At 40.5% G+C, this 20,928-nt stretch overlaps 1 protein-coding gene across 3 annotated transcripts in view; it reads right to left on the bottom strand.

Annotated features, from left to right (window-relative positions):
* The window catches only part of rap1aa (RAP1A, member of RAS oncogene family a), a 147,317-nt gene extending 126,935 nt beyond the window's left edge, over positions 1-20,382 (bottom strand). The window contains exon 1 of one of the 3 annotated variants that reach the window (XM_048553553.2): positions 20,272-20,382. The gene's annotated coding sequence lies outside the window, so the exon portion shown is untranslated. The remainder of the gene's footprint in view (positions 1-20,271) is intronic. The other 2 variants (XM_048553555.2, XM_048553554.2) reach the window with 2 other exon arrangements.
* Between the last annotated feature and the right edge of the window lie 546 nt (positions 20,383-20,928).

Raw genomic sequence — 20,928 nt, 5'->3', positions numbered from 1 at the left:
ACCAATCATGAGTTCTCACATGCTGCCATATTAGATACCAGGTAGAAGCACAGCATATACTCCAACTCAAAAACTGATAGATGTGGCTCTTCAATACAGCTAAAACATGGTGCTTTAAAATATCAGGTATAGCCAAAGGAAAGCAGATAATTACTGCTGGGGGTTCTTGTGGTGCAGTGGTAGTGTCCCTACCTCTGAGCCAGGAGGCCTGGGTTCACCTTTCAATAAGTTTCCTAACTCAATAATTTGCCTTCAGTTGTCTTCAATTTTAGCTAAAAGCCACTTTTGATGGACTTTATCAAATGCCTTCTGGAAGGTTAGATAAATAATATTCATTCCTCTCTCCATTACTTGACTCTTCAAAAATTCAATCAGGCTCTTCAGGCATAGCCTATTCTTTACATATCCATGCTAGTTGTCTCTGATCCACCAAAATTTATTCAATATCTTATTCATGAATAAGTGAAAATTGGATATTTTTGTTGGCTGTGGGCCAGTGATCTAGTATCAATTGCTCTGCACTGTCTACAAAGGGCCGTAGGAATCTCTCTTCATTTCAGAGAGACAATATATTGTGTACAGTTGGAGAGTAACCACTCTATAAGCATGGAGCAAGGCGAACAGTCTGGCCCTCCAACAAGCACCATAGCCAGGACAGGGATTTGACCCAGGCCTCCTTTTTCACTACACTCTAGATATCCAGCCAACTGACTCCCTCAATATTAAAGTAATACATTAGCAATCACATTCACAAGATCACACATCCATTTAATGAATAAAAACAGAGATGTAGTGTCTAACGTTCACATCATTATCATCACAAGCAGAAACACTCGACTGGATATTCTTGGTCATGCAATTTAGCCTATAGTTCTCATCTTGGTTAAGAGATCCTTTGATTCTCTCTCTCTCTCTAGGAGTACTTTGCCTGACAAAGCTACCCCTTCCATCCAACCAAAGAATACATCTGTCAGCTAAACAGACTGGTCAAGACTTTTAATCCAGTCCTTCAGAGCACCCTAAACACTCTCATCCCCCATACTTCTTGCATAGGGACTTCTACCGCATTCCAAAGATACACAAAGGAACAGACCTGGATGTCTCACCATATCAAGCAATAGGGGTGGACCCTTTGTGAGAACCTCTCTGGCTATGTTGAGGGCATCTTGAGCTTTGGGGCTTAGATTAGTTCACAAGTCGGTGCAACATCAAGGGCAGAAGGGCCTGTTCTGCACTGTATTGTTCTATGTTCTATGTTCTATGTTCCTCTCAGTTTTCATCTATGAACAGATTAGCAATTAACTGGAAGAGCTGCTGCCTGCATTATAGCAATTTGAAGCTGCTTAAAAAAATTGTCCAGCAGGACACCTGCAATTGCAAAAGCTAAAACACTTGATGCCCAAGGAAAATAATCTTTTATCACAAACACACAAACAAAATCTTACAAAATCCTAATATTTATAAAACACCATGACAGTAAACTTGTAAACATGCCACAATTTGGATCATGGACACAATAACCCAAGACAGAACTATTCAGCCTTTGAAATTTTAGCTGGAAGTGCACAAAATTCATTTCTTAATACAACCATTGTCTTAAATCATATTTTATTAAATATGTTTAGTTAGAAGACAAGAAATTTTGCAAGAGTAATTTTCCAATAAATCTTGGATATTGTTGACTCAGTTACTACAGACTGCTTGCAGAAACAGTTTAAGCTGTGAAGCTCTCCCAAGAATGCGAAAGATATTCAAATACAAGTTCTCTTCTAATGGTATTCAGGTTACTGCAGCTCAAAATTAGCAGATAAATTTATACTTCTGTTCAACCTGTGTCCCCAGCCACAGATGGACCACCTATTGCTTCTATTTTGTAAGTGACAGATTAAGACTTTGTCAACAGAAAATACAAACCACATTACAAGCAATCCTTCAGTATACACTACAACTTAACAGTGGGTTGATTGCATGGTCTGGAGTGGGACTGAAGCAGAGCTTTCAGGGTAAATTCCAATAGGCAAGTTTTTCAAGAAAGCTGCATTGCTGTTCTAGTCACTCACACAGATTTCTAGGCCATGCCAACAGTGTGTTCATAATATAGCAAAATAAAGTATTAAGCGTTATATAAAAAGCTGAAGTGCACCCCAGGGGCTGGTTCCAGTCAGTAGTATTAATATTTAGGTGTATTGCTGTTGTCTACTGCACTGCTTTCAAAACGTGTTACTTTTATGTACTACCTTCCTTTTAGGATTTTGTACGCAGGTTATCCTGAAACCAGAACTTTCTATAAATACTGTATTGGCCTTAAAAACATACATAACATATGCAAGCCTATGATGGATAATTAGGAAATGATGCACTTGCACCACTTTTCAGTAGAGGAACAGGATAAAACATTAGTGGTATAAAAGAGCCCAAAAATAAACAAAGGGGAGGAACCCTGTGGATTTACGATAAAGGAACTGGTCATGGAGGAAATAATGGAAGAAAGGTCATCCACAAAGATTGGATGGTTTCCTATTTAGGATATTAAAAGCATCTTCACATTACTTTTAAAGTCTACCTTTCTAAAACTCACCAGATTGAGGAACTGCACCTTTGGATAAGAAATTTGTAAATGTCACTCCATTCTTTTAACAGAGAAACGCAGGAGAAACCAAGTTTAAAACTAACTGCAGGGTAACTACTGGTATACCCAGAAGAGAAATTGGATCAGTGGGTCAAAAGGGAAACAGCATTGGTTTGTGAAGGCCTGTAAAATGGGGTGACTATATGAAGGATTCTTTTGAGGTAGACACAAGAATGAAGGGAAATGTAGAAGTATTTACAAATTGTCATATATGTGAAATTCCAGAGAAATGATTACCCACACAATTAAAAACAAGGTGCACAGAACTGGAATCTCTTTGGTTACTTGAGCTGGTAATTGTGAAAGGAAAACAAAAAAGGAATAAAGAGTTTTCTCTATGATTAGAGAGGTGCAACAGGTGATGTTCTAAGAGGTTCTATATGAAGGCTTCAGCGTTTTAAGAAAACTAGATATGGATATAATTCCTTCATGTTATTTAAATGTAAAGACACCTTTAGAAAAGGTAAAAATGCAATTAAACTAGAAATTGATCATTTGGTTCTGTCCCTATTTGGCCATAACATTCATAATACAAGATGATAAATCTCAGATACATATTAAAAATAGCAAGGTAGTTGCATGAGCACAAAATTGAGTCAGACCTTTAACAATGTCTGGCTTCTAATCCACTTCTCTACTTGTCAAAAGAACGACAAAACCTTTGCCAACTTGGAATGTGTGGTTGAATCACTTGAATGAGGTGACAGTAGCACAGGAAGACTGTAAGGAGAACTTAAAGATAGACTTTTTTCAGATCAGATCTAAACCTCAAAATAGTAGTCAAATCATACTTAGTCTAATACTCAGGGGATACAAGCTATTACCCTTCCGTAAAGTAAAGCCACCTCGTCACTACTGCAATATTTAGGGTACTACACCAACCAGCACTGATGAGCTCGGTTTCTATGGAAGCTAGAGACACAAAAATCAGGAATAGAGGTAGGAAAGGGAAGACAGAACAGAAGGCACAATACACCAGCAATTCAACTAAATGCACTTATACAGTCAGTCATAAACACAGATCTTTCAGTTAAACTCATCCAACCAAACATCCCAATTTGACTGTCCCGTTTGCCAGCATTTAGCCCTCATCTCGCTAAACCCTTCCTATTCATATACCCATCCAGACACCTTTAAAATGTTGTAATTGCACAAGTCTCCACCACTTCTTCTGCCACCTCACTCTGTACAGGCACCATCTGTGAAAAAATTACCCCTCAGATGTTTAAAATCATCCCGACTCACCTCAAACATGTCCTGTAGTTTTGGACTCTCCTCACCAAGAAAAAAAAATGACCTGGCTATTCATGCTCATGATTTTGAACTTCTATAAAAAGGTTGCCCCGCTGCCTCTCATGCTCTAGGGATAAAAGTCAGCCCCAAGCTGTAACTCAAGCCCCCCCAGTCACTTTATTAGATCATTTCTTCCATTAGTAAGAATCATTGCAATTCCATACATATTCAACTGTTACACTCTACTGCCTTCCCACCCCCCTCCCCATACTCAGTACATCTCACCTAGCAATTTAAGGCTTAGTGAGATTCTGAGGTATTCATAATTTACAGTTTAACATCTGAACAATCAAAACTCATTACCACCCATTTATTATCTACCTACATTCCCCACAGCATCCCACGATACATGAAAGTTAGAACAAAGTTACTGTTTCTAAACTACTGCATTCCTTCAAAGACAAAAATGGAAATTAAATATGGCTATCTCAGATTCAGAATTTTAGAACATTTCTTAAAGAGATAATTTCGTAAAGTTGTTAATACTGCAGAATTGATACTTTAACACACTTGTCAGAGGGCAGATAATTAAGTTGGCAATTCCTACTTTTTACTGCATTTCCAGTGTCCCAAAAGGTACTATTTAGGTCCAATTATACTATCCAGTGCGTACTTCCAATGCACTTTGGAAAATAAATGCTTGGAAACCTTGATAAATTTTACTGACAGAAGTTTTGCAGATAACACACAATTGATACTGCCGCATTTTCAGTATGGTTCCTATCAAATTTGGAAGAATTCATAGCATAGAACAGAACTCAATTCTCCTACAGTTCAGGGCTTCATAACTTCAGGAAGGAATTAGACAAGCAATATCTGACTCTAATCATTAGATATGAGGTCATTGCTCTTTATTATGATTCCTCCCAGCCCAAATACAGTGTTATTGAAAAAGGGGGGAGGGGGGTGGGAAGAGAGAAGAGGGACAGAGAGAGAAGAGAAACAAGAAACCAAGGTCACATCTAACTACATTCCTTTACAGGTGACACATCCTTAACATCCTGCAAGTACCACCATGGGCCAGGAATGATAATCAAAAAATGGTGAATACATGAATTGGAGTTAAACCTACTCCCAGCTTTAAAACTGCTACTTGTAATATGGGTCATCCAAGGGGTGGGCCATATTACAAGTACCATTTACTTTGAAGTTTCTTTTGCTGAAGGCTGAACAGATCAATCTAAGATGTAGGTTCTGCCATAAAAGTGTCATGCAGGAAGTGCTGATCTGACATTGTTGGTTCCATTATTATTGAGAGGCCAAATCATGTAGGCAAAGTCACTTTTTCAACTCAGTGGTTCACACCTCCTAGTTACTAATAAGTGCTTAGGAACTTGCAAGCATCATTGAAGAGGAATTTTAGGCTGATAGAGTCAAAGAACATGGAAGCACCCCTCAGTCCAAACAAAAAGCCCAACTAAACTAATCCTACCCGCTGCTCCTAGCCTATATCCCTCCAAACCTCTTCTAGTCATGTACTTATCTAAATATCTTAGAAACATTGCAAGTGTGCTCACATCCACCACTTCCTCAGGATGTCGAATCCACACGTGAACCACCCTGTGTAAAAACTGCACCTCTTGTTTTTAAATCTCTCTCTCCATTCATCTTTAAAATATGCCCACTAGTCTTGAAATTCCCCATCCTAGGAAAAAAGGCACCTACCATTAACCCTATCCATACCCTTCATTTCATAAACCTTTAAAGGTCACCCCTCAACCTGCACTGTAAGTCACAGCCTTTCCTTCTAACTCAAAAACTTTCCATATCCAGCAACATCCAGGTAAATCACCTCTGACCCCTCTCTAGCTTAACTGTATCCTTCCTAGGACAGGGCAACCAGAAGTGAACAGTAGTCCAGAAGATCTTCTGGTTCCAACTACATCATATAGCAAGTTGTTGGGTAAACAACCATCTTCTATCAGGTAAGTGTGCCCTAAACCAAAAAGTCACTTCAACTTGATAAGTACCAACATATAGGTTTATCAGAGAGAATACTGTATTTGTTCTTCCACATGCCCAAAACGTACCACTAACAGTAAAGATGAGGCTGATTTGCTTTCTTAGATAATAAAGTGTGAAGCTGGGTGAACACAGCAGGCCAAGCAGCATCTCAGGAGCACAAAAGCTGACGTTTCAGGCCTAGACCCTTCATCAGAGATGCTCTCGGATGAAGGGTCTAGGCCCGAAACGTCAGCTTTTGTGCTCCTGAGATGCTGCCTGGCCTGCTGTGTTCATCCAGCTTCACACTTTATTATCTTGGATTCTCCAGCATCTGCAGTTCCCATTTATCTGATTTGCTTTCTTGATCACCAAATGCCTGGCTACATTGCAGTCACACAATATGCTAAGACCATATAGGCATTATATCATGTCATGTCATCTTGATGTTACAAGACTGCAACTCCAGCCTGAATAAAAGCATCTATTAAACTAGTCACAAAAATTGAACACAGCCAGCATCTTCAGAGTTTAGCAATTTAAACTATGTTGGCCTTATTTTTCACTATCCCACATGAGTAAAGTTCATTCTGGATGTTAGTAGCTTTCTGTTTAAAATAAAGCTTCAATTAATTGCAATCTCTTTCACCAGATTAAATTCTTCATATACACAAATCAGTATCCACAAAAAGCTCCACTAGTAAGAAAAAGCAAGCATGAAGCTGTACGACATGTAGCTTGCAAGACTCATACTACTTTTCAATTAAAGAAGTTAATCTAGGAGATGAGAAAAACATTTGAGACATCCTTTAGTAAAGAGAGCAACTTTTTTCCAAGGGGCTTTTCAATCTTGTAAATAGAGTACCTAAAAAGCACAGAAGTTAGTTTCTAGAATAGGAATGCAGTTTCAACATGCAGCTGGATACAACAAAATGTTGTAAGCAAAAACAAGAAAGCCCAGCGAACCATAGAAAAACAAAAGATGATCAGAAGTAACAGGATAAGTTCAAACTAATCAGGCAGTCAACTTGGTTTCATGTAAGGCAAATCACATTTAACCAATCTACCACAAAGTGGATGTACAGTACATGGATTTTCAGAAGGCATTTGATAAAATAGTTCAAAGATTTGATGAAAGCTATGGAATTTGTGCATAATATTTAATACTATTTGTGACAAGTTTGAGTTTCTGGTTAAGTTAGTCAGTGGTGGGGTGTGCACAACTGAGGCTACTAATTAACAAATTTCCACTGCTGTAATTTAAGAAAATAAGTGTTTTGAGACCCAACTTGAGTGAATGTTTTATTTGCACCACCAATGGGCTTTTGTTCATTTATACCAGTTTCAAGCTGGGTCGCAAATCAAAGGGATCAAGGACTGTTAGTGTGTTCTGGAATGTTACAGTAGTCCTGTAAAGAATTTGGAATATTATGGTTGTAGACTAGCGTTGAGAATATTAGGACACAGAGTAACCTAGGATATGACAATGAAGAGAAAATGTTCATGCCAGATCAGGAGTATCAGCATAAAATGAAGAGTGGTTACTTATATCCTGCTAAACATTCTGTCACAACCTTCATAATAGAATATAATAAAATGCCCCCAAATGACAGACGTTAACTTTCATGTACTTTTTTGGTCCCCCCCTCCCTTTTTGAATAAGGATGTTTCATCGGCAGTTTTTCAAAGCTCTGGGACTTTGCCAAAATCTAATGATCCTTGACACATTACTACTACATCCGAGTAACTATTTCTTTTAATATCCTCAAATGCAATGCATCAGATCCAGGAGGCTTGACAGCCTTTAGTCCCATTAGTTCCCCCAATATTTTCTCTCTAGTGATCATTATTTCCTCCTCCACTTTTTTGCCCTTTGATTATTGTATCATTTTTGGAACATTAGTGTCTTATACACAAAGGATGAGGGGGGTTTGGAACACTTCCATAAATGGCAGTGAGTGCAAGATCAATTGTTAAATTTCTCTCATTCAACTTTTTATTAAGCAAAAGGTTTTAAGGGATATACTCAGATCAGCCATGATCTGATCTGAATGGTAGAACAGGCTCAATAGACCGAGTGATCGACTCCTGCTGATGCGGAATATTTAATGAAATGCTATCTTTTCCTGGTTTCTCATTATTATTTCCTCAGCTTAAATCTAAGGAGGCTTTATTCACTTTGGCCTCTAGTTTAAAGCATAGCAGGCCAGCACGATTTTAAAGAATGGTGGAGCAGACTTGATAGACCATAATACACAGGACCACTTGGTCCTTAAGAATTTCCAACCCTCCTACTCAGACTTTTTTTGTTTACGGTTATTTAACTCACATTTAACAGAGTCTCCAAGTAAAAAGGTCCTTAGACCTCCCCATATTATCTGAGATGTCATTCCAGAGCAACACTAAGGAATGCTGTAGCCTTTCAGAGTGGACATTAAATCCAAGTCCTTGCTGAGGGACTAGTGACAGATTCAACTGAGATTGTTTCTCAATGAGAAACAGTTGCAAATGATAAGTTTGACAAGTTTGAAGAAACTATGGGTGAATGAGATTAGCAGAGCTGCTGCTGAAAATCCAAAGACATGACAAACCAAGTGGATTCTTTCTGCACTGAAGTGTCTTTACAACTCTACGAAAGCAGATAATCCTAGCCCCTTGACATCTGATGAATTGAGCACTAAAAAAGGAAGACTTAACCTGCCCTGAGTAGATCTATGCAAATTTTCTTTGCTTAGCAATATCCTAAAAAAAACACTGGGGTATAAAAGAATGTCCTTTATAACTATTCAAAGAGCAATATTTACTCTTCAACCAGTATCCTTTTAAACAAAAAAGTGAAGTGTTATTGTTGTTCCTCAGATAGATATTTGCAGAATCTTATAGTACACGTTGGCTTTGCCATCTTGCAGCAGTAACTACACAAGAAACAATTTACAAAGGTCACAGTTTATGACAGCAGGTCCTAAACTAGAGCATGGGTAACAACAAATGAGGTCACAAGGTCCACCTCCTCCAAAGGGGCGTCCTTGGACTGTAGTCACACAGGAGAAGTCATTAATTAGTGGTATTATTACTCTACTAGCCTGAAGACTTCAGTAATTTTCTGGGTGCCTGGGTTTGAATTCTGCTATGGCAGATGGTGGAATCTGAATTCAATAAAAACCTGGAATTAAAAGTCTGATGAAGACCGATAACCAGGAAGTTATTGCCGACTGTCAGAAAAGACCCATCCTATTCGCTAATGACCTAAGAGAAGGAAACAGCCATCCCTACCTTAGTCTGGCCTACATGTAACATTCTAAACTATCCTCTGGACAATAAATGCTAGTCTAGCCAGAAATGCCCAGATCCCATGAGTTGTTACTTTTTTAAAAAAGTCATGCCAAGACAGGATGTACCAGCACTACCCTTGTTCAGTTCATCTGCATGTTCTTTCCCGCAATGCCACACCTTCCATCCCACCCATCCCCAAAAATGGGCCATTGAAATGTAAAGAATTGGCTGAAACCTCACTAGCCGATTGTTATGCTGGTTCATTTCCCACATGATCCATCTCCTGACTCATGGTAACATTTTACCCACTGTTGGGGTACAACTAGAGCCATAGAATGACACAGGCTCCAACTATCTTAACATCATGGGGCTTAACTTGCATACCCAATACTTCCTGGCAAAGGTCCAGGAGCTGGACTGGTTCAGGTGAATGGACAGCACCTAAATAGTGTTCTACTACATCATGCAATGTAAAGGTGTTTAGAAAGTAACATATTTCTCTGCACAATTAAAGTTTCATTGTACAGCATGTTACAATGCTGCTTTGTCAGCACATTGTGACATTGCAACTGTATTAGTTTAAGTAACAAAATAGGGTATTATTGTCAGAAAGTTTGGGAAGCCTTCCTTCCCCATCCAGCCCATGTACTTTTTCTAAAGAGGATAGCCATACAAAACATTTTGAGCAGGACACCACTACACCAGTGCCTCACATCCCTACTGGACAAATTAAAGTGCTTGTTACTTTTTGTCTGTAGTATTATCCATCTACTCAAAAAGCATGGAAGTCATTATTAATAAAAAAGTAATTTCTCTTCCTGACCAGCAAGAGCATCAGATCTCTCCCAGGTTTAGTACATGGGGAAAAATGCTTGTACTTCATCATCCAACACAACACTGCACTCTGCAATGGGAAATAAATCTTCATTTCAATTAAATGCTAGAATAAGCAATTGCACATGTGTCAAAGGCAACTAAATACCAACCTGCCCGAACATGTAGTCTTCACCCAAACTGGTTTTCAACTACAAAGTTTAGAATAAACTCAAAATTTGAGTCATGTGGTTACTTCCCATGAGGTAACAAAATATATTTTCATTTACTCAGTGGCCATGACAAATCTAGTCTTCATTTCAAACAGTGGGGAAAACATGTGCATCTATTCATACATATTCATAGAGTTGTGAGAGCATGGAATGCGTTGCCAGCAGCAGTTGTGGAAGCAAGGTCATTGGGGTCATTTAAGAGACTGCTGGACATGCATATGGTCACAGAAATTTGAGGGTGCATCCATGAGGATCAATGGTCGGCACAACATTGTGGGCTGAAGGGCCTGTTCTGTGCTGTACTGTTCTATGTTCTATGTTCTATTCCAGTTTGCAAATTAAACTTGTGTAATTAAGATACTCTCCGTATGAGATGGAAAAATACTCCCTAGAGCTTATCCCCTCCTTTAGACACCCCAAACCAAAATGGAGAAGGTGAATGTAGTGTCAATTTTTTAAACTCAATCCACCTGCCCACAGCCAACAAGTTCCTGGAAACAGGGCGGGGGGGAAAACAAAACTACAAACTAATTAGAAAGCCCCTGGAATTCTTCAGTAATCAGATGACAAAAAAAGGAACCTGTTTTATCTCATGATCCTGGAGCTCCAGGGCATCAATAGAAAAGTCACGGAACTTCAGCTACACTCAAGTTTGTCAACTTTTAAAAACCCAAACATGAGCACGATAGCACAAAGAATTCTATAAGAAATACAATTTCAAGTATGGCGCTATTGGAGCACAGGTTAAATTGAATATTTAACATTTCTCCACATTAAATACAAACTTGAAGTATTCAAAACTGTTCATTCTCCCATAAAGTTCTCATTGGCAGGGGATAGAATCTGACCATTCCTACATAGCCCAGGTGATCCAATGACCCATGAAATCCAGAAAAGTCACTAATCAAGCCAAGTAATGAAGTTTTACTCTCCTGCATTACACAAATGAGGCAGTAGTGTTACAGAAGGCAAGCATCCAACTGGTAAAAGCTAGCAAGCTGTATCACTGAAAGCAATATTTTGATTCCATAGTAACCAAAAGGAAGAAAGGTGAATCCATGCTCTTTTCAGGGAAAAGCACTGTGGGAGATCAAGAATTTTTTTTCCAATGATGCCAGGCAGCCAACATCTCCAGATCCAAGAACAATTCAGCTGTACACAGTACAAGAACAACTCATGAACAATTGGGAGGAGCCTGCTATAATCAAAATAGCAGCTTATCCATCAAGCAGAATCATGCATTGAATTCAAGCAAAGAGGTGACATAGAAGCAAAGGAAGCAAATCTTGCAGTCTGGATCAGACCGTTATGTGGGACATTCACTTCATGTGCAAAGATAAAGGTTGAGAAGTGGCCTATTCAAATCATGACTTACAGCAGAGAGCCACAAGCCAGTTTAAAAGTTATCCTCAAAAAGATAGCCAACATTTGTCACAATCCAACTATAATTCTTTACTGGACTGTTAAGATTAGACCAGGGGACTGTTAATCCAGAGACCCAGGTTCGAATCCCAACACAACATGGGGCAGTACTTGAATTCAATAAATATCTAAAGAGTCTATGACCATGAATCCATTGCCGATTGTTGGAAAACCCATCTGGTTCACTCATGCTTTTAGGGAAGGAAACTGCCTTCCTTCCCTAGCCAACACAATTCTAGAGCCACAGCAATGTGGGTGACTCATTACTGCCCTGTGGACAATTAGGGATGGGCAATAAACGCTGGCCTAGCCTGAAGGAGACATCTCCAAGTCAGGATGGTGAGCAGCTTGGAAAGAAACTGCATCTGGTGTTCCCATGTATCTGCTGCTCTTGTCCTTCTAGATGGAAGTGGTCATGCGTTTGGAAAGTGCTGCCTGAGAATTTAAGGTGATGCTTGTAGATGGTGTACACTGCTGCTGAGCAATGGTGAGAGAATAATGTTTGCAAACATGAAGCCAGTCAAGCAGCCTTGGTCCAGTTGGTATGAAACTACCTGTATGTTGCTGGAGCTGTACTAACCCAAGAAAGTTGGGTGTGTCTCATCACACCCCTGACTTAAGCCTTGTGGATCACAGAGAGGCTTTAGGGAGTCAAGAGTTATACAGCACAGAAATAGACACTCTGTCCAATTTATCTGCACTAACCAGGCATCCCAATGTGAACTAGTCCAATTCACCAGCATTTGACCCATATTGCACTAAATCCTTCCTGTTCATACACCCATCCAGATGCCTTTTAAATGTAATTGTACCTGCCTCCACCACTTCCTCTGACAGATTGTTCCATACACACCACCCTCCGGTCATTTTTTAAATCTTTCCCCCTCAAAAACTTATGCCCTCTAGTTTTGGGACACACCCCCAACTAGGAAAGAGATCTCTGGAGGAGAGAGAGAGTTACACAGCCATTTCTAGCCTCTGACCTACTCTTGTAGCCACACACTTATGGCCAGTGTAGTTCAATTTTTAGTTAATATCCACCCAGGATATGTGTAGTGGGGATAAAGCTTCAGCAATGGCAATGTCACGGGGGCATTAGTTAGATTCTCTTATCGAAGATGGTCATTGCCTGGTACTTGCGTGGCATTAATGCTATTTGTCAATGTCAGCCCAAACCTGGATATTATCCAAGTCTTGCTACATTTGAACAAAGAATGTCAGAGCTTCTAACAGTCTGTCACATAGCTGACCTATGAGTTGGAGTACTTAATTCTTTAAAATTTGCATCACCGGTAGACAGGTGGTTAAGGCAGCATTTGGCACATTTGCCTTCAATCGCTCAGATCATTGATTAAAAGCAGTTAGGATGCCATGTTCAGGTTGAAGAGGATGGTAAGGCCTCTTCTGGAATACTGTATTCAATTCTGATTGTCCTGTTATTGAAGGGTTATTAAGCTGGAGAAGGTTCAGAAAAAGATTTACCAGGATATTACCAGGAATGGAGGGTTTGAGATATAAAAGTAGACAGGAAATACTGGGACATTCACTAAACATACAAGGTCAGCCGCCTAGGTTCATAAAATCATGAGGGACATATATAAGATGGCAAAGGTCTTTGCCCAAGCATGGCAGAATCAAAACTAGAGGGCAGAAGAGAGGAGAAAGATTTAAAAAAGACATGAGGGACAACTTTTTGTTTTAAACAATGGTTTGTATGTGGAATGAACTACCAGAGAAAGTGGTACAGTGGAACATTTAAAAGACAAGTTCAAGAATGGGAAAGGTTCAGAGGGATAAGGGCCAAATGCAGGTAGGTGGAACTAGCTGAGTTTGGGAACATGGTCAGCATGGATTGGTTGGACCAAAAGGTCTGTTTCCATGTTGTATGACTGACTCTTGCCATGTCATTGGTGAGTTACCAAGAAGTGAATTACTCACCACAGTATTCCTAAAATATGACGTGACAGCTAATCCTAATAGTCCCACTGACAACAGGTTATTTTTCTAGGTCTCTTCAAATTAACAATTCCCATCAATGCAACATCTCATCGCCCATGAACAAAATGTTCTAGATAATCATGCTGCAGTCACAGCTGTGCTGCACCACAAAGCTCTACAAACAAAAATGAGATGAATAACCAGCTAACTGTGGCACTGGTTGTAAAAAGGACTGAGCACAAAATAACACATTCAAAAAGCTTCACAAGATCTTGATCAGCCACCTGAAAATTATGAGTGACGATTCTCCAAGGAGGTGCACACTCTCAGTAAGTAACAAGTTAAAAAAAAGGAAAAAAAAGTCACTCGATTCAACAGTCATATCAACACTGGAACTCAAACTTCACAGTTAGAAGCTTAGTAGCACCTTTGCCAAGCTAACTTATTTAATACTGGCCAGACAGAACTTACCAAATTGTGAGAAACATTAGTTTTTGTATGCTGGAAATCAAGGCTAAATTTTTTCAAAAAAAAAATGTAAATTTCTCTTTTTGGAAAGACACCTGGAAGTTTTTCATAATTCTAAGGTCACAATTATAAATATGCAAAAAACTTTGCTTATGGTGTGCAAACATTTTGTACAGGAAAATTACTATGGTGGGGGGGAGGGGGGGGGGGGGGGAGAGAAGAACATTTTACACACAACTGCACTGCAAAGAAAATGTCGATCTAATGTCTTCAGCTGTACCAATATCAAACTTGAAATTCCACTGGTTTTGCATGAAATCCAATGAACATAGAAGAGCTCTCATTTAGAATGATACATTCTGAACATACGCACACACAGAACAGAACATTTACAGCGCAGTACAGACCCTTCGGGCCTCGATGTTGCGCCGACCCGTGAAACCAAACTGAAGCCTGTCTACACTATTCCATTATCATCCATATGTTTATCCAATGACTATTTAAATGCCCTTAAAGTTGACAAGTCTACTACTGCTGCAGGCAGGGCATTCATGTGCTTTATACTCTGACATCTGTCCGATCTCTATCGCCCCTCAATTTAAAGCTATGTCCCCTCGTGCTAGCCAGCACCATCCAAGAAAAAAGGCTCTCACTGTCTACCCTCTCATCATCTTGTGTGTCTCTAATAATTCACCTGTTAACCTTCTCCTCGCTAACAAAAACAGCCTCAAGTCCCTCAGCCTTTTCTCAAGACCTTCCCTCCATACCAGACAACATCCCGGTAAATTTCCTCTGCACCCTTTCCAATGCTTCCACATCCTTCCTATAATGCAGCAACCAGAACTGTACGCAACACTCCAAGTGCGGCCGCAGAGTTTTGTACAACTGCAACATGACCGCATGGCTCTGAAACTCAATCCCTCTACCAATAAAACCTAATACACCGTACACCTACCTGACAACCCTATCAACCTGCGTGGCAACTTTCAGTTATCTATGCACATGGACACCGAGATCTCTCTGCTCATCCACGCCACCAAGAATCTTACCATTAGCCCTGCACTCTCTATTCCTGTTACTCTTTCCAAAGTGCATCACCTCACACTTGTCTGCATTAAACTCCATTTGCCACCTCTCAGCCCAGCTCTGCAGCTTATCTGTGTCCCTCTGTAACCCGCAAAATCCTTCCACTGTCCACATCTCCACCAACTTGTGTTATCCACTAATTTACTAAGCCATCCTTCTACGCCCTCATCAAGGTCATTTATAAAAAAATGATAAATAGCACTGGCCTCAAAACAGATCCGTGCAGTACACCACTAGTAACAGAACTCCACGATGGACATTTCTCATCAACTACCATCCTTTGGCTAGCTGGAAGAAGACAATTTCTGATCCAATCTTCTAAATCACCCTCAATCCCATGCCTTAGTATCTTCTGCAATAGCCTACCGTGGGGAACCTTGTCAAACGCTTTACCGAAATCCATATACACCACATCAACCGCTCTACCCTCATCCACCTCTTTGGTCACCTTCTCAAAAGAACTCAATAAAGGTTTTGTGAGGCACAAGCTACTCTTCACAAAACCATGTTCACTATCCCTACACATTGGAATATTACCAGAAACACATCCATTATAACAGACCTCAAACTGGAACAGTTATCAAATACAAACAACAACACTATTTTTAAATAGGGCTAAACTCAGACTTAAAATGGATGGCTACAAATTACATCAGAAGCAGAACAGAAGCATTGCTCTCATCAACCCCATGGTATCTGCTTTGTGCACTATGATGTGGTTTTACATTTATTCCATGCATATCTTTTGGGGCATATTCCTCAGTAGCTGGAATTTTGATCCTCATTCCACGTCAACACATACATATTTAGTCTGCAAATCTCAAAATATGCAGCTTAATCCCTCCAACAGAAGGTGGGCTCAAGAATCAGAGCCTTAAATTTCACACTACAGATGATTAAGCTTGACCAAAAGTAGTTTCAATAGTCCGGAGGCTTATCAAATTGAAGCAAATGCAGAGTTTTGGAATTTTCCTTGTTGCCCTATAGTGAATAAATATCAGAGGGTACACCTTCTGAAATCTCACCCAGTCCCTGTGAGAAATAACCATTCTTTGGCAAGTTCTCATTTCCGTAATCAGTACCTCTGGACTACACAACTATGGCAAGAGAAACTGACTCACTAAATTCCCCTCACTCTCCAAATTAAACTTTCAGTAAAGACAGACATTAAGAAGAAAGTCTGGCCTAGACACCACTTCTTGCTTACAAACTCTGCCCCATGTTCTGATATTCAACTCCAGCTGAAGACCACTAACTCAATACAGTCGACGAATAAAATCTGGGGCTTTTGATTTTTTTTTTAAAAACACAAGAATGTGGAAGGTCCTTAAAGCATCAAAACAGCAACTGGAAATGGAATTCTGCCAAATGTAGCATTAAATAAATATATTTCATATGCAGGAACAAATTGAACAAGAAATGCAACACTGCTGCAAATGCAGTCACTTCTACAAGCCCAGCAGTTTCTCACGCCCACCGGGATTTCAGGAAGATTAAATTGATCTAGGCTCAATGAGTTCAGGTTTGCAAACATTGTACTATATTTTTCCATTAAATCATGAGGATCTTATCATGTTCTATATAAAAAAAGAAAACCTTAACTTTCAGGCAACACATTAGTTACCACTAAATCATTTAAAAATTAAAAAGATATTATGTAAAATCTCCCAAACATTACTCAGCAAGGACTACATAAGAAATACATTGAGGAAACATTAAGACTGAAGTAACAATGCAGGCAATTTAAAACAAACTGAGGACAGGAGAATTAGCACTGATGGCTCTGACTAGTGTAGTGGTAGTAAGCAAAAGGCACAGGCAACCAAGCTTGGTTGACAGGAAGCTGAGGAGGTAAATTCAAGAAAAGCTATAGTGAGATCTGTAAACCAGGTAAAGGACTTTGAATTCAACAACCTGGGGTCCAAACTGGGATAGAACACAACAGGTGTGCGGCACCTTAGACAAGGGCGCTGAGAGACACACATGGTTGTGTTCAAGAAAAAAGTACAGAAGAAATTGACAGCGAGGGGGTCTGGATAAGGGTTTTGTTGACAAAGAAGGAAAGAAAGATAAGGTGGAAGGTGGTGAAAGCACTATAAAGAAAAGAATTGGGAAAACGAGGCCTTTTCAAAAAAGTATACAATACAGATGACAAATAGCAGTACATTTATTCCCATTTTAAGACTCAAGCTTCATTTCCACCACCCCCCATACTTGGATAACAAGCACAGGAAGTGCGCACTCTTCACAAGAAAGACAAAACCCTCTGTGTTAAACATCTCTCAGATTAGGACTACTTCCAACAATTGTCAGTTCTGTTTAATACCAGTATCCACCAACCAGCATGTTCCATGCTCAATTTGCCAATACTGTAAATATCATGTATAATGTAATTCAAGCAAAAGCAATGAAATTCTGGCAAGAAATTGATTTAAAAAACATACAGATTACAGTCTAACCACACATTCCCACAGGGCAGTCAAAGGCTTTCCTATTTCTTTTGAGAATTTTTTCACATGACGTAGATCTTTTCTTGTGCTACTCTTCTAGTGTGGCGACAGCACTCTTCAATTACATAAAAGCGACTGGTTCATAGAGTGACTATTTACATATTCAATTATTTGGGGGGTGGGGGGGGGGGAAGGAGGAGGAGGAGGAGGAGGAGGGTACCAGAAGCCATCACTCCTTGCAGTTGCTACTTATCAGTGCTAGACTGCCTTCTACAAGACCAACCCAGTTTTCTACACATTAAGAAGCTGAAAGCAAATCAACTCCAAACCACGTTTGATCTTTTTATATTAGTCAGTGCAGTGTTGCCAACATTATAAAAAAATTACCAGGTGACTTTCAAAAGTTAAAGAGCTGGTGCTGATTAACCTCCACTAAAGACAAATTTTGAACTCCAACAGATTTGAAACCAACATTCCGCTCAGACTCTTAAGACAAGCTCAATCTCGTTACAAGTTTAGCATAAAGCAGAAATTGTTAGTTATTTGACCTCAACACTAAAGCAAGAACATCAAGAGTCCTGCACGCTATTGCAAGGTAAAATTGATTATGACAAAACAATGTAAGTGAATGTTTGATTGTGCTGTTAAATACAGCAATATCAGTACTTCAGCCTAAAGGGGAATACTTCAATGTTACTTGAACACAAAGACAAAATTTTTATGTTGTCAGATAATGTCCAAGCACAAGTCCAAATGAAAAGTTTTACATCATAACACTTACTGAAATCCTACAATACTGCACAACACAACCAAATATAAAAGAGTTAGAACATGTTTTCTCTCCCCTTTGAATATTCAAAAATTCCACTGTTCACCTCAAGAATGAAGCTATGTCCTCCAAAGGACTACAGAGACGCTCTATCAAAAAACATTACAGAATAAGGAAGGAGACGCCCCATTGCCTCAGTCATTCCCCAATCAAACAACTATCACAGGTAAGAGAAAGTGTTCGTGACAAGCCACACCTTTAAAGGATCTAATGCTGCAATCTGTCATGCTAAGTCTTTATATTATAAACACGATGGGGAATATCAGTCAGAAAGTCAGCTTATAGAACTCTTGCACCAAATGCAGTGGTTATCAGAAATCAAAAGGAGGGTTTGGAAAAAACACAAGCCAAGCAGATGCTTGCAAGTCACAAATTCATTTCTGAAGGATTCAGTATTTTACTAACCTTGTAGGTTCCATCTACTTCAGGTTTTCATACCTTATATTTGTCTATGTCCTATCGCCAAGAAATATAAGTTGAAACCTCCCATCACATTCACTGGGCAGTAAACAAAATTTGATTATACAGACTTCAAAATTTACTGAGGACACAACTCCCTTTACATAAATAATGAGAAAGGTAGTTAAGATCTATACATCTCTGGATGCATTTCTGCAGTAATGGTAGTGGTTTGCATTCAAGTGGTCCATCAGATTAACTAAATCCGATCAAGAAATTAAAACCAGTGCTTTAGATGCTTCAAAAGAATGTGTAAAAGCATAAAACATTAAAAAAACAAATACTGACAAAAAACAATGTGAAAAGCAACAGAACTGAACCTTGAGAATACAGATGGATGCAAAAGATTTATAGTAATTAGTTCCAATAAACAGGATCTCCCAAAAATTAATCTGAAGGAGGGTCTAGGCCCAAAACATCAGCTTTTGTGCTCCTGAGACGCTGCTTAGCCTGCTGGGTTTGTACAGCTTCACATTTTGTTATCTCCCAAACATTAACTCAAGTTCCACTGTGTCACTGAGATGCACTTCCACAATTTGCTGTCAATCATCAACTTCATTCAGCCAGTCACACCTAAAATAGATTTGCATGCTGTGGCAATTTACACAAGGTTGCTTTGAAACCCATGCAGGCTGGATTCTCAGTGACTAGTGTGCAAGAATCATTTACGCTACTCAGTGCTGGAAGTGTGGATCTACAATGGAGAAGAAAACTGGATTGTCAAGTCTGCTGCCCAGTTGAGAGTTGGATTTCTCATAAATAGCAAGGTGGGGGGGAGGGGGGTTGACTTTTCAGCTGAACGCAACCAAACATATAAGTGTGAAATCAGCTGGAATCAAACACCCACCACTGGGCTCAATGTTACCCCATCCTGACAGTATACAGCTTTGGTTTTTTTTAAAAAACATTTCACGCAGGCACAAGGGAAAAAGTGACACCGGTTTACCATTTGATTACTCAGTCTCTATATGGAAATTGAACAGGTTTTCGCAGGGATCTGTAACGCTGTTGGTGCTGCCGCCTGACACAGCCGCAGCAGGGATGGGCCCTCAGCTCCAGCCGAGGTATACTCACCCCGGGGGATGAGGGGCCTAGTTGGCAGGCCCAGGGCGGGGGAAAAGAGGAAGCCCTAACTGCACGCACCCACTACCGAGTGGCGAAGGGTACTTGGAGGCTCCGCATTGCTTCCCGCCCTGAACCGCAAGGGCCGGCGGCTAGGGACGGGCCCAGGAGCGGCGTCGGCCTCTCCTGGAAACGGCCGCTCCCCATTGCCTCAGTCATCTCCGCCCCCCATAAAATAAACACAAACTCCCTTCACTCAAAACCTCCCAGTGGGCCCCACACCCTCACTACCCCCTCAGTTACCCCCCCCCCCATCCCTCCTCCCTCAATCCTCTACCCGCCATCCCCACCCCACACGACGGTCTTCTCCCTCACCGCTGCCGGTTCGGTTCCGTCCCGCTCCCTTCCGCCGCTGTCGCTCCGCCTGAAACCGCTCGAGCTCCTACCCACCTCAGCGCGCGCAGACGCACACACAACACAACAACGTCACCGGCAGCCTCGCTCTGAGCGCCTTAAAAGGGAAACACCTTTTAAAGCGGCAACGACCCGCTCTTCTCCCCCCCGCCCCCAGGCTACCCCTACTGTGGACCCACCGCCGGCGCACGCCGCGCAAGTAATGCTGAGAAGAGCAGAAGGTACCAGGGATCCCAAAGAAGCTGCGATGTGACCGCCCCCGCCAGATGTTGAGGCACCCCGAAGTGCCACGGCACCACCCAAAATACTGAAATCGCTCCGACAGATGGCCCCCAAAACACTGAGACACCTCTCTCTTATAGACCACCAGACACTCACAAACAGAGGACCGTTCAGCCCCTCGTGTCTGCACTCGTCAAAAAACATCCGACTACACTGAGATAACAAGGTGTAGAGCTGGATGAACACAGCAGGCCAAGCAGCATCATAGGAGCAGAAGGCTGGGCCTAGACCTTTCATCAGAAATTCTGGCCTGATGTGTTCATCCAGCTCTTACACCATGTTATCTCGGATTCTCCAGCATCTGCAGTTCCTATTGTCTCCGACTGTACTAATACC

Source organism: Stegostoma tigrinum, chromosome 21 (genome assembly GCF_030684315.1).
Source record: "Stegostoma tigrinum isolate sSteTig4 chromosome 21, sSteTig4.hap1, whole genome shotgun sequence".
Classification (NCBI taxonomy): domain Eukaryota; kingdom Metazoa; phylum Chordata; class Chondrichthyes; order Orectolobiformes; family Stegostomatidae; genus Stegostoma; species Stegostoma tigrinum.
The sequence above is the reverse complement of the archived record's forward strand: the minus strand, read 5'-3'. Positions and strand labels throughout refer to the sequence as shown.